The sequence below is a fragment of the Malania oleifera genome, chromosome 3, assembly GCF_029873635.1.
Source record: "Malania oleifera isolate guangnan ecotype guangnan chromosome 3, ASM2987363v1, whole genome shotgun sequence".
In the NCBI taxonomy this organism is placed as follows: Eukaryota; Viridiplantae; Streptophyta; class Magnoliopsida; order Santalales; family Ximeniaceae; genus Malania; species Malania oleifera.
This window is the reverse complement of record NC_080419.1, coordinates 34,512,616-34,527,451: the sequence shown is the minus strand read 5'-3', so window position 1 is coordinate 34,527,451 and position 14,836 is coordinate 34,512,616. Positions and strand designations below refer to the sequence as shown.

General features: G+C 37.5%; 1 non-coding gene across 1 annotated transcript; it reads right to left on the bottom strand.

The window, feature by feature from the left end:
- Positions 1–229: 229 nt before the first annotated feature.
- On the bottom strand, positions 230–335 carry LOC131152461 (small nucleolar RNA R71). The gene has a single exon (XR_009135962.1). It is a non-coding gene; the product is annotated as a small nucleolar RNA R71 (small nucleolar RNA).
- Between the last annotated feature and the right edge of the window lie 14,501 nt (positions 336–14,836).

Sequence of the window (14,836 nt, the reverse complement as noted above, 5' to 3'; positions counted from 1 at the left end):
AATTCCACCCAAAATCCTTATCAGCATCTAGATAAGTTCTTGGAGATTTGCCCCACCATCCGCAGACCTAATTTTAGTGATGACGCCCTTTGTCTTAGGCTCTTTCCATTCTCTCTGAAGGATAAGGTCAAATATTGGTTGACGTACTTAGAGCAAAAATGGGTAACCAATAGGGCCATCAAGTAGCATGAATTTCTGGAAAAGTATTTCCCAATAGGGAAGACAAACCAGCTGCGAAGGGCAATCACAAGTTTTGCACAAATGGATGAGGAACTTTTCTTTGAGACCGGGGAGTGCCTTAAGGACTTGCTCCGTAAATTCCCACATCATCAGGTTCCTATGAGGCAATTAGTCCAAACTTTTTACGAAGAGTTAGCTGAGAGAGATAGGTCCATGGTTGATCCGTCATACGGAGGTACTTTCCTCACAAAGCACGAGAACGAGGTCTAGATTCTCTTTGAAAATTTGGTTGAAAATTCTTAGCAGCACATGGTTGCAACTCATAAATGACCTAATCCATCAACCTCTAAACCTAAGGGAGTTTATGAGTTGGCCGCAAGCCAGTACCTAGCCCCTACTCTATATGCCATATCCAAAAAATTAGACCAGTGCTTGTCCTTAGGACCGCAGACAATGGCATGTGCAGAGGTTTGTGCAATATGCTCCGACCTTTCCCATACATGTTATAATTGCCCTTATGTGCATTCCTAGCCTGAGCTTGGTGAAGGCCACCCACAATTGGTATGATAAGCCATCCAATGACCCTTATTCAAATACCTACAACCTCAGGTGGAAACAACTTCCCAACTTCTCCTAAAGGCCGCAAGCTTCAGGTTTTCAATCCTAAAGACCTCCACAACCCCATAATGCTTTGCCTACACATCAATACCAAAACCTCCAAAGTTATCCATGATACTAAGGCACCTAGTTCCCAAACTAAAAGACCCCAACTCACCCACTATTTCGTGTGTAATTGGCAGTTACACCATTGATAGGGCTCTTTTAGATTTAGGAGCAAGCGTGAACATCTTTTAATACTCGGCCTATCAGAAACATAACCCAGGAGAGTTGCAGCCCACCTTGATCACTTTGTGTCTTGCTGATTGATCTTTTAAGAAACCTTGAGGTGTGGTAGAAGACGTGGTAATCAAGGTGGGAGATTTCCATTATCCTGTTGAATTCATTATTTTAGATATGGAGACTTCCACAAATCTGATCCCTGTCCTTATGGGACAACCATTCCTAGCCATAGCCAATGCTTACATTCAATATAGGATGGGGATTATGGATATCTCATGAGGCTATAAGAAACAAAGGCTGAACATATTTAATGCCTTATAACATCCACTTAACACCATCCAAGTTGTGCACGAAGACGTGATTGACAAAATAGTTGGGGAAGCAACTTCTTCAATACTATGGAAGCGACCCTTTGGCGAATGCACTTTAGCTTGAAAATCCACTCAATACAGAATTAGAGGACCCTTTTAAGCAATTTAGAACAAAACATGATTAGATCCCCAATTCTAAAAATAAGTTGGGGGTATGCAACTTCGGGTGTGAGGAAGATAAAGGGAAAGCCAATGATAACTGGGAACCAAGATGAGTTCAGGTTGAGCTTCAATGCGTCTGGCTGAAGACGGTAAACTTAGTGCTTCCAGGAGGCAACTAGATAGTTTTTCTTTTCTTTTTTGAGTCCTTAGGGTATTTAGGGTAGACTAACTAGAGTTTAGCATCTTTAGAGTAGGTCTTAGGATAAGTTGGGGGTTCAATTAGGAGGAGTGACCTAGTTTAGCCCTTGCGTTGTTATGAGATTTTAAAATACTGAGAGGGTTGACCATGTCCGCGACCAACACTAAGCTAGGTTCGCCTTGGTTGAAAACACCGAGAAGTTGTTTAAAACCTGTTTGAACTCGACTATTCATCTCCTGCCTTCTCATTATAGCTTGGTTGATCATAGTTGCCCTCTTCTCGCCCTTGCCACCGGAGCAAGTCATGGCCACATTGCACTTCCTTGAAATGTCTTCTCCTTCTGATTCATCTTTGCCATCTTCCCATGCATCATCTCAACCCGCTGCCAAGCGGCAACGACTTCAAGCCTTGCCACAACAGGGTTCTTCATCGAGGGACTGGTAGAGTTCAGGAGCATAGGAGGAGGCTATGTATGTGGTACGAGCACCTCACAGACGTCTATGATAAATACCACGATGGGGTTCGGCCTCGTGACCAGGAGGCTTGGTACAAACCATGGGGATTCCATGCGCACCTAATGAGGACTTGCAGATGCACCCGCCACACTCTATAACGTCGTCATTCATGGAATAGCCCTCCACCGGTCTTTAAGAGGTCCGGTTTCTCCATCCACTACCATTATGATGATTTCGACCTACCATGCTGTATATTCCACCGTCGGAGGTCACCAATGACCGCACCACAAAGCTTCTGACTCCTAAGCCTAACCTACAATCGTTGTCATATCCTTTTCCATCATATCAGTCCCTCATGCCAAGTACCATGTCTAATCAGCTAACAGCCATGACAGACTCAACCTCCACTATCTCCCCACTGGCTTCAATACCTACGAGAAACAGCACCAACTCGTGACGCATCATTAGCCAAACCACTAATGTTTTCGTCTGATTTGGATTCTAACTCTGATTTCGTCTAAAATCAACATAGTTGTGTCATTCACTATTGGGTCTTGTATTGTGCCTATGTGGCATCTTCTTTTTTTTTTGCCTTGGTTCACCACGTTTCTGTAGCAGTCTCAATACTTGTAATGTGCCTTTTTACACTGTATTGCCTGGAATATGAATGAATCCACATGGTTCTTTTGGCTATTATGTGTCTTTTGTGCTACAGTGTATTCTTGTATGCATATTTCTAGATTCTACAATATGCTGGTACACTGTTTGTTATTACTGGCACCATGCACTGTCCTATCCCATGCCCGAGTTTGATTTTTCTTTCTACACTTTAGTGAGGACACTTAAGTTTTAAGTTGGGGGTAAGGGGTGGCACACTGCATGGCACATTTCATGCACAAAAATGACACAGTTTAAAATTTTTGAAAATCTTCAGTGAACCATGCTAACATATATTTTATACCCTCTATATACACCTATATAACCTAGTGTTACATGCATAGATTTCTCTACTATATGATTTCATTATGCTTACCAACAATATAGTGAACTAGTTGTGTAAAAATTCACATAACATGGCTAACAACTTGATATTACTCTAGGTAGTTGAGTAGTGGTTTGTTTGGGTTAATATTGCGATGTAAACTCTTGTATTTACATGGTACTTCATGGGGCTAAAAATTCCTTTTCAATCTTTTCCTTTTCTAAGGTAGCATGAGATTCTCTTAAATCTTCTAATTGTTTTGCCAAATTTTTATTTTCATTTTTCAAAATTATTTTCCTTTTAGACATCTTAACTAGAATCTTATGAGCATTTATAAATTCCTTTTGAAATTCCTCATAAGATGGCATGCTTTCATTTCCAAATTCATCACATGATTCACTACTAGAATTATCACAAGATACATTACATGAATTATTACATAAATCAACAATTGAGATAGAAGGGGAAGCATGTACCTCTTCAACCTCTTCATCGATTAAATCTATTAGGCAATGTTTTTCTTCTCTTTGATCATTTGAGCTTGAAGAATCCGGAGTGGTGGTTTCCTTCTCCTGGGTCTCTCCATATCTCCTATCAAGTTCTTCACATATTTCCTTTGCACTTTGACATGCCATGATTTTATGAAAAACGTTAATATCTAAAGCACAACATAACATGTTCATGGCACTAGAATTAATTTGCATTAAACTAACATCATTTTCATTCATTTCATTTTCTAACTTGGGAATTTCTATATTATTAATAATTTTCATTGGCACAAAATTGCCTATAACAATCACTTTCCAAGCCTTCAATCCATTGATTTTACAAACATGCTCATTCTTTCTTTCCAAGGGGTGTAATCTATACCACAAAACATAGGAGGCCTTGAAAAGGATTGACCCTCACAAAACGGGGATACACCAATACGAGCCATGCAATCTTTATGCAAAAATGGTTAAGCTTATTGCAACTTGACTCTGATACCAATTGTGAGGATTGGTGTAATCCCAAAAGGGGGGTGAATTGGATTTTCAAAAACTCTGGCTAATTATTTTTCCGATTCATTGAACCATATCTCAAGTGTGTATGTAAAACAATATCAAGAATGAATTTAAAACATGTATGTAAAATAATCACAACAATATAAATAAAATCATACACGTGCAGAAATATAAATGAGATAAGAGAAAGAGAGAACGACACCAAGATTTTTACGAGGTTTGGCTATACCCGCCTACGTCCTCGCCTTCAGCAAACCACCCAAGGATTTCCACTATACCACTCCTTTAACCGGGCAGAGCCACCATGTTACAACACTCCTTACAGGCGGAGCCATCTCTCCAAACGATACCCTACATCTGGCACGGTTCAAACCTGAACCATATTCACTCCTTCTAGGTGGAGACATCTCTCCAAGCAATATCCCCTCACTCAGTAATCCACTCCTTATAGGGGGAGCCACCTCTCCAAACAATGTCCCCTCATTTGGTACAGTTGTATAACCGAACTGCAAAAATACAAATGATAGAAAATAATTTTTGCGAATAAGAAAATGCTTCTTCACAAGCTGATTTGTATAATGAAAAATATATCTAAATGCACTCTCAAATGATTTTAAATGTGAAGCTCAGGAGAGTTTGGGTAATCCTCTCTAAAATATTTTTGTAATAAAATGAGAGTATGAAAAATGACTTCTTTAAGATTGACCTTATATAAATCAAGAATGAGAAGCTTTTCAAGCAAGTATATATGAGTTGAATATATGCTCAAAGCTCTCTTGAATAACCTAAAGGATTTTCTCCAAAAAATAATTTTCAAAAAGAAAGTAGGAGAAATTTCAATTTGATCTTTGAAATATTACTAGAGTAAGAAGTCCTTGAATCAATATATATAAGAGTGAATATATGCTCAAGCCTTTCAAGAAAAACTCAAAAGATTTTCTCCAAAAATGTTTTCAAAATGAAAGAGAATAAGAATGAAAGAATATATATATATGCTCCCAATATGATTTTCTCACCTTCTCCAAGTGTTTAGGCTTAGTATATATAGGCAAAAACCAAATATAGCCGTTATATGGCCATTGGGGAAATAAAATGTAAGTTTATTTTTGAAAACTAGTCGTTTTCCAGTCGTTGGCCTTCAGTTCTCGATACAAATCGTCGACGAGTAACCTTCAATCGTTGACAAGTCACCCTTGTTTGTTGATGAGTAAACTGGGCTGAAAAACATATTTAGCTACTGGAGCTTTTTTGTCGACGACTCAAATATCATTCATCAACGAGTCATGTCCATTCATCGACGAGTGACTTGGGCAGAAACTCAATTAAAGCTACTGGTTAAATTAGTCGAGGAATGAATGCCATTAGTCGACAATTGCTCTATTTTTCTGTGCCAAAAAGCCTTTTAATTACTTGGACCAATCTTGGACAGCAGTATATGAAAGATATTAAGTCTAATGAAGATTAATACTTGTTTAAATGAGTTTTAGGCCAGTTTTCACTTCAAAAACATTTCAAACTTTTTGTAGTTGTTTATCATGTTTTAAGTGAAAGGTTTTCTTATGAAAGTTGGAGTTCCTAAGGTCAATCTATGGTCATATGAGAGCTTCAATTCAATAAGATGATATGCCTACACAATTTAACCCTAAATACAATACAATTGAAAAACTGCAAGTCTTCAAGCTTTTGCTCTTTAGATATCCATGGAATGCACCAAGATATGTGCTCCTTTGGGTACTTCATGGCTTCCATTTTGCATCGGTTATTTGTTTCTTTTGAAACTTAAACATGTTCAAATACTTAGAGTACAAATGAGATGCTATGATTTGTCATTATCAAAGCAGGATAGGATTCAAAAAGTCAACATATGAATTTATTGTATATGAACCATATGTGGGAGTTGGTGGAACTTCTAGGATGGAAGACGGTGATGCGATGCAAGGGAGTGATGTATCTGTTGTTTGTTGATAACATGTTATTTACTAGGAAGGCTTTGACCGAGGCTAATCAGTTAGGAACTTTGTTGAAAGGTTTTGACATGAAGGTTTGGGGTACGACGAAGAAGAGTCTTAGTTTGAAGATTCGAAAAAAAACAGAGTTGTTAGGAGATTTGTGTTATCTCAGGGTGACTTTGTGGACATAAATGCAGGGAGATTTTGTTCATTGTCTCAAGGTGGTCTTGTAGAGAATTAATATAAATTTTCTACTACTCGGTACCCAAGGACAAAAGGTGATGTCCGGGATATGTCAAAGGTCCTTTGTGTTGGTGCAATGGATTGTTTCAGTAGACAACATAGTGGTTCGTCAGTTGTGATATTTGTTGATGTAGACTATGTGGAGGCTTTGATGATAGAAGGTTTACAACATGGTTTATGTTAATTGTTGTGGGAAGGCCTACTTGTTGGAAGTCCATGGTACAGTCTCTGGGAGTAACATCTATGTAACGATCTGCCTATCATTTATATTATTATTTTTTTTCTACATAACAATATTCATAATAACTCTAATATCCTAGTAAACTGATATAGTCATGATCAACCCGAACCCATGGGAACCGGGGATATACCTGTCATACATCTCTGATATTTAAGTCGTGGAAAACAAAATTTACATTCATGCCATAAAACAAAGGGCACAATACCAGAACTCTACTAAATCTTTAATATATATACAAACATCCACAAAAGGACCAAAAAAATACCCTAGGGTCATAACCCAAAAACCAATCTGGCCCTAGCTCAATACCAATCTGATAGGGTAGTTTGGTCAACCTTTACTACTGTGGAGCTCTATCCGCCCTTCTAGATGGATTTCCTGAAATGTTTGTAATGTTGGGGTGAGACACCTCTCAGTAAGGGAGATAAACTAATGTTAGTGTGTGGTAACATGAGTAATATCGTGCTTAAACATGAATTGTACATAATATGTGTACATATATGATAAAACTGACTGTATAAATTCTAAGTTAAACATGATTCATAATATCATAATAAATAACATACGAAGTTCATGTAAACATCTTCTATAACTGTACAATACTTGAAATAATACCTAGGATGGGTAGTTAGCTGATGTCATGTTTTACCCTCCACATGACAGGGTTATGCAGCTCGTAGGTAGGACCTAGCAATGGCTGGCCGACCAGGCTAAGTCAAACATATGTCTGTAAGTGCGATGGGCTTGCCCCACTTAGTCTGGACTGCTAGGGGGACACCTACACTACACTAAAGCCACATCGTCTGCCATCTCCCACACTCTATTTGAGATGTGTGGTAGCACTAAAATAAACTTATACTTGAACGTAATCTTATCATATTGCTACGTTACCGTGCTCTAAAATCTAGACTAAGCCATTCGGGTTCTGATAACATATAGTACATTTCATATTACTGATACATAGCTATTTTATATTTCAAAGTAATATCTAACATGATAATATTTTCCTGATTTTTGACATAACATGCATAAATCACGACATTTGCGCCGGCTAAACCATAACATATAAATCACGGCATCTGCGTCAGTCATATCATAACATATAAATCACGACAATTGTGCTGGCAATGTTATAACATATTGAATATGAAATTTCTGCTCTGTTTAACATAATATTCTTAACCATAATTCATGTACCATTTTTATGGTTTTTTTGAAAACTGATGTAACATGTTTATTCTGGATAAAACATATTATTCTGATATAACATAATTTTCATAAAAATTTATATTCATGCCACACAAATGTGTGTAATACTCTAAACATATAAATCTGATATGAAATCATATTTTCTAATAAAATGTATTAAATCTATTTTCCTGTTCAACAATAGTATTCTCAAGCATTATACTATAACATACATAATTTCTAAAAAAAGATGTTGTATATTAATAAATAATTTCATGAAAAATGCCGATGTAATTTATCCCTTTACCTGGCTTACTGAAAATCTCACAAATCTAACCAAACCTACTCCTATGTGTTCCCAACTCAATACCCTGAAATTTACATTTCCCAAAAAATCAACAATCACCAATATAATACCTTTCTACACATTCCCCTCAATTCAGTAATACCCAATAATTTATACAACTTAAAAATAACCAAGTTACCCAGATTTTAGGATGGTGCCCAAATGTTCCAAATCAAAATTCTGATCCAGCAATATTGTAGAGAATCTTCCCAGGAGTAATGTGGCGGCTTCTGATCATCAAACCCATGAGAATCGAAGTTGGAATTCTAGAGAGAAGCCAGAGAAATGGATTTTAGAGAGAGAAATACGGTTTGCATGCAAAATTCTCGCTGAATCCTGAGTTTGAAATGTTTATAGAGTGTGGCCTCGTCAACGAGTCCAAAAAGAAAGTTCATCGATGAAGACTATGGGTTTGTCGACGAGCTCGCATGTCCTTAAACCTGCTCTCGATTTCTCTTCATCGACGAGACACGTGTCCTCATCGATGTTCCCAAGAAGGCCACTCGTCGACGAATATTCTGTGCTCGTCGACGAGACCCTGCTAAGCCCCCTTGGAAAAATATTTTTTCTCTCTTTTCCTTTATTATTTAATTGTTATAATTCTATGGGTATCTACATTCTCCCCTCTTTATAAAATTTCATCCTCCAAATTTTCTATTTGTGCTATACAACATCCTCTAAGGAAAAATTGGCTACTTTTTTTTATTACTTACCCTCACTTATGGCGGAGGAATACCGTGGTTACATATACGGTGCTGGGAGATTATAATAACAAAATTCTCTCATAACCAACCAAAATAGAAACTAATACATGTATTGATTAACCTGCAAAAGAAACGTTACTTACTTACCTGATCTTTCTAATCATTGCTGGTCCCCACTAAAAAGGTACATGTATTTCTGTCATATTTGCTCCTTGAGCTCCCATGAAGCTTCTTCCACTACGTGATTCCTCCATAGGAATTTTACTAATGGAATGTCTTTACAGCACAATTCTTGCTCTTTCCTATCCAGAATTTGTACTGGTGTTTCCTCATATGCCAAAGTATTACTGAGTTCTATCTCTACATAACTGATTATATGGGAGGGATCTGGGACGTATTTCGGTAACATGGAAACATGAGATACGTCATGTATTTTAGATAAAGCTGGTGGTAAAGCTAGCCAGTAGGAAATTGACCTCACTCTCTTAAGTATCTCAAATGGGCTAATAAACCTAGGGCTTGACTTACCCTTCCTCCCAAACCTCATAGGCCCTTTCAGCGGTACTATTTTCAGAAACACATGATCTCCTATATCAAACTCCAATTTCCGGTGGCGAGTATCAGCGTAACCTTTCTGCCGACTTTGAGCTGCACTGATTCTGTCTCTGATAAATTAGACTTTATTGTATGCTTGCTACACTGACTTTGGCACCAAAACTCACATCTCACCCATCTCATCCTAAAATAGTATAGAACGACACCTTCTACCATATAACACCTTGTAAGGTGCCATGCCGATGCTGGCCTAATAGCTGTTATTATATGCAAACTCATTTAGCCGCATATATTGGGTCCAACTACCCCTGAAGTCCAGCACACACACTCATAGCATATCCTCAAGGATCTAGATCGTCCTCTCTGTTTGCCCATCAGTCTAAGGATGAAATGTTGTGCTGAATGATAATTGAGACTCCAAAGCCTCCTATAGGCTATTCCAAAATTGTGACGTGAAACGTGGGTCTCGATCCAATACTATGGACATTGGCACACCATGTGATCATACTATCTCCTCTTATATATAATTCTACTAACCTGTCCATGGAGTAGTTGACTTTGATAGGGATAAAATGAGCAGTCTTCGTCAATCTATCTACAATCACCCAAATCGCGTTCTGCCCATGCCACGCTGGCGGTAAGCCAGTAATAAAATCCATAGAAATATGGTCTCACTTCCACTCAGGGATAGAAGTGGCTACAACTGTCATGCCGGTCTCTAGTGCTCAGCCTTCACTTGTTGGCACATCAAACAATGCTCCACAAATTTGGCTATCTCCCTCTTCATGTTGCTCCACCAGAATGATTCCCAAAGATCCTGATACATTTTAGTGCTGCCAATATACACTGTGTAGAGATCTGTGAGCCACCTTTAGGATCATCATTTTGATATCCACATTTGCAGGAACGCATAGCCTGGTATGAAACCTCAAAGCTATGTTATCTGAAATATTAAATTCCTCTCCCTATCCACCTACACTTTAGCTATCATGTAACAACTTGAAATTTCCATCCATTTTTGTCCTTTTGTATATTAATAAACGACCTCTAAAACCTTGCATGAACACAACTGACATCATCACGGCCCAAAGTGGGACCATGGTATCCTGTGCATTTCATATAACACCTAAGCAGCAGAAGAATATACATATCCAACATATTCCAAAATACAATACTGGAGTACCATATACCTAGTTGTACACACACACACACACACACACACACATAACATTTTCCAAAAAGTCCTAAAACAAAGTGGGCTCCACAGACCAGCCCAAAACTCACCCCTAAAAACTACGTCGACTCTACACCAACTCTACCTCTAAGCCGGCCCTGCTCACTTTTCTGGATTACCTGAAATGTTTAATAATTTTGGGGTGAGACACCTCTCAGTAAGGAGAAACATATTATCACCAATGTGTGGCATATGAGTTAGTTGGCAACATATCATTTAATTAATATTGTATACGATATACATGAAGAAAAACATCTGTATAATAACACATGCTTATATTATATAGAATATGAAAATTTCTGAGTTATCTATTCAAAAGTACTTCTATCTATAATACGTAATCTCTTATTTTTGTGTGTACTATATATATATATATATATATATATATATATATATATCTATAAACTTTTCCCCGGATGGCTATATGTCATGACTTACCCTCTTATGATTGGGTTGTGCGGCTCAAAGGTGGGGCTAAACACTGGTTGGCCCTCCAGTGCTAGCCTAACTATATTCATATCTAGATGCCTATAGCAAGAAAGGCCCGCTCCACCTGGTCTAAACACCAAGGAGCTGACAACTCTACTTGAGGGCACAATCGATTGTACCATACACTATTTGAGACGTATGATTGCACTGTCTATACTGTATCGCAACGGTATTGTGCTATATAAAATGTTGTATTCCATCGGGGTATGATACTATATAATAATATTTATATATAAATCTAATTGTTTTACCATGATTCTATATTTCTATATAACCATGATTCTGTATTAACTGTATAGCCATGACGTAGTAATAACTATATATCTGTATATCTATATATTTTGTAATTCTGTAACTGTAATTATGTATTATGTATGTCATGGCTCAATATTCTGTATAATTTGTATTTTTATATATCATGGTTCTATATTCTGTATAACATGATTCTATAAAATTATGCATAATCATGGTTTTGTATATTTCTATATAGTCATGGTAAATAAAAAAACTGTATAGTCACTTTGTAAAATACTGCACAATCATGCTCTATAAAATACTATACAATCATGCTCTGAAATATACTACATAATCATAATTCTGTAAAATACTGTATAAGCATGATTTTGTAAAATAATGTATATCATATAACTGTATTTCTGTAAAATTTTGTATAGCCGTAGCTCTATATGTAAAACTATACAAGTTATGTTTCATAACTCTCTAGGCTATATAATCATGCTTCTGTAAAACTGTATAACATATTCTATAATATTCTAATATTTCTCATGCCACACAATCCAATAAAACTCTATAAATATGTTCTGTAAAATTGTATAATTTTCATTCTCTGATCAAATACTATATTGTACTGATAAAATGTCTAATAAGGCTGGCATAATATTATTCCCCTTACCTAACTATCTAGCTCTAAATACTACTCATAATTTCACACATGCGAGGTTTATAATTTTCAACTCCCTGAAACAACACTCATATAATTCCCAATCACGTAACTGAATTTACGAAAATAATTATCACATTCATATTTTCCCCAACTCCACATATTCAACATTTCTAAACTATAATTTACTTGAGTTCCTGGAAATATACCCACTGGGGTCCTCAACTCATACCTGCAGGGTCCCAAAAACACCCTAATCCTGAAAACATAATACCCCAGTTTTACTCCAAAAAGCATCAGTATATTCCCATACAACATAGAATCTAAACTCAGATAAGTTTGGCAATACTGAAAATACCCAAATATTCAACTTACCCTGGTTTTGGGATGGTGCCCAAGTTGGCTTGACCAACAATCTACTCTAGCAGACTTGAAAAGAATCTTCCCAACAGTAGCGTGGCGGCTTCTGATCGTCGAACCGGCGAAGAATGAAATTGGAATCGTAGAGAGAAGCAGAGGAGAATGAATTCTAGAGAGAGAGAGAGAGAGAGTAATTTTTGCATGAATTTCTTGCTGAAAACCAAGTTAGGCCTATTTATAAAATGCAGATTTGTAGACGAGACACATCACCTCATCGACGAGTCGATGAAGGGAGTTTATCAATGAACTCGAATCCCTCATTGATGAATTTTAGGCTCTGCTAAACCCCTCTCGATAAGTTCTCATTGACGAGACAAGTGTCCACGTCGACGAGTGCCCTGCGTTCGTCGATGTGAGCCTGTGAGTTCCTTTTGAAAATTTCCTTTTTCTCTATTTTATTTTATTATTTAATTGCTATAATTCTTCGGGTCTTTACATTCTCCCTTCCTTATAAAATTTCGTCCTCGAAATTTGCTTTCTGTATTGAACACCATCCATTGAGGAAAACGGACAACTTATTTTATTAATTACCCTCACTTATGGGGGAGGAATACCATGGTTAAAAAAGCAGTTCTGGGAAATTATAATTATACCCATAAAAGAAAATTTTCTCCAAAAACCAAAACACTAGCTACCCTATAATCTAAAATACAACTATACATTCATCACTCTATACATATTAAAATAAAACTGTCATTATCTGAACCATACTGACTATTACTATATCCCACTAAACATGTGTGGTTATTTCTGTTTGATTTCCTCCTCAAGCTCCCATGAAGCTTCCTCTATGGCATGATTCTTCCACAAGACTTTTACTGATTGAATTTTTTTGGTACACATTTCCTATTCCTTCCTATCTTGGATCTATACTAGTGCTTCTTCATATGCCAATGAATCTCTAAGTTCTATCTCTGCATAATTGATCACGTGGGATGGGTCTTGGACATATTTCCTCAGTATGGAAACATGAAATACGTCGTGTATTCTAGACAGAGTTGGTGGTAGAGCTAGCTTGTAGGCAACTTATCCCACTCTTTTAAGTATCTCAAATGGGCCAATGTACCTAGAGCTTAGCTTACCCTTCTTCCCAAATCTCATAACTCCTTTTAGTGGAACTACCTTAAAAAATACCCAATCTCCCATGTCAAACTCTTATTCCCGACGGCAAGTATCTACATAAATTTCCTGATGACTCTGTGTTGTACTCATTCTGTCTTTAATAAGTCGGACTTTATCATACGCCTGCTGCACCAACTCTGGTCCTAATACTCACCTTTCCCCCACTTCATCCCAGTATAACAGAGAACAACACCTTCAACCATAAAAAGCTTCATACGGTGCCATCCTAATATTGCTTGATAGCTGTTATTGTACGCAAACTTGACCAATGAAAAATACTGGGTCCAATACTCCCCTGAAATCCAGCACGTACGCTCACAACATATCCTCTAATATCCAAATCTTCCTCTCAGACTGCACATCTGTTTGAGGATGAAATGTCGTGCTGAATGAATACTGAGACCCTATAGCCTCCTGCAAACTCCTCCAAAATTGTGACATGAAACGTGGGTCTCGATCTGATACTATAGACACTCGCACACCATGTGATTGTACTATCTCTTGAATATATATTTCTACCAGTCTATCCATGGAGTAGTTAACTTTGATAGGAATAAAGTGAGCGGTATTCGTCAGTCGATCTATGACCACCCATATAGCGTTTTTTCCATGCTGCACTAGTGGTGGCCCTGTCACGAAGTCCATGAAAACATTATCCCATTTCCACTTAGGGATATAAAGTGATTGTAACTGCCCTTCCAGTCATTGGTGCTCAGCCTTTATCTACTGGCACGTCAAGCACTGTTTCATGAATTCAACAATCTCCCTCTTTATGCCGCTCCATTAGAAGGATTCTCGTAGATCCCTATATATTTTCGTGCTCCCCATATGCACAGTGTAAAGGGATCTATAGGCCTCTTCTAAGATCGTCCTCCTGATCTCGGCATCTACAGGAACACATAATCTGGCACAAAACGTCAGAGCTTCGTCATCCGAAATATTGAACTCCTCCCCCTGTCCGTCCTGTACTTTATCCATCAATTATGCTAATTCTAGATCACTCCTCTAGGTAGCTTTAATTCTTTCTTGCAAAGTAGGTTGTACCACCAGGTTGGCAAAAAATGCCTGGTGATCACCCTCCATCAGCTCCACACCTAACCTCTCCAAATCCATCTGGATAGGGTGCTGAATCTCCACTGCTGGCAATATTGCTCCAACTAACTTTTGGCTCAGTGCATCAGCTACCACATTTGCTTTCCTTAGGTGGTAGCTAATAGTGTTTTCATAATCTTTAATGAATTCCAGTCATCTTCTTTGTCTCATATTCAGTTCTTTTTTAGTAAAGAAATATTTCAAACTTTTGTGGTCTGT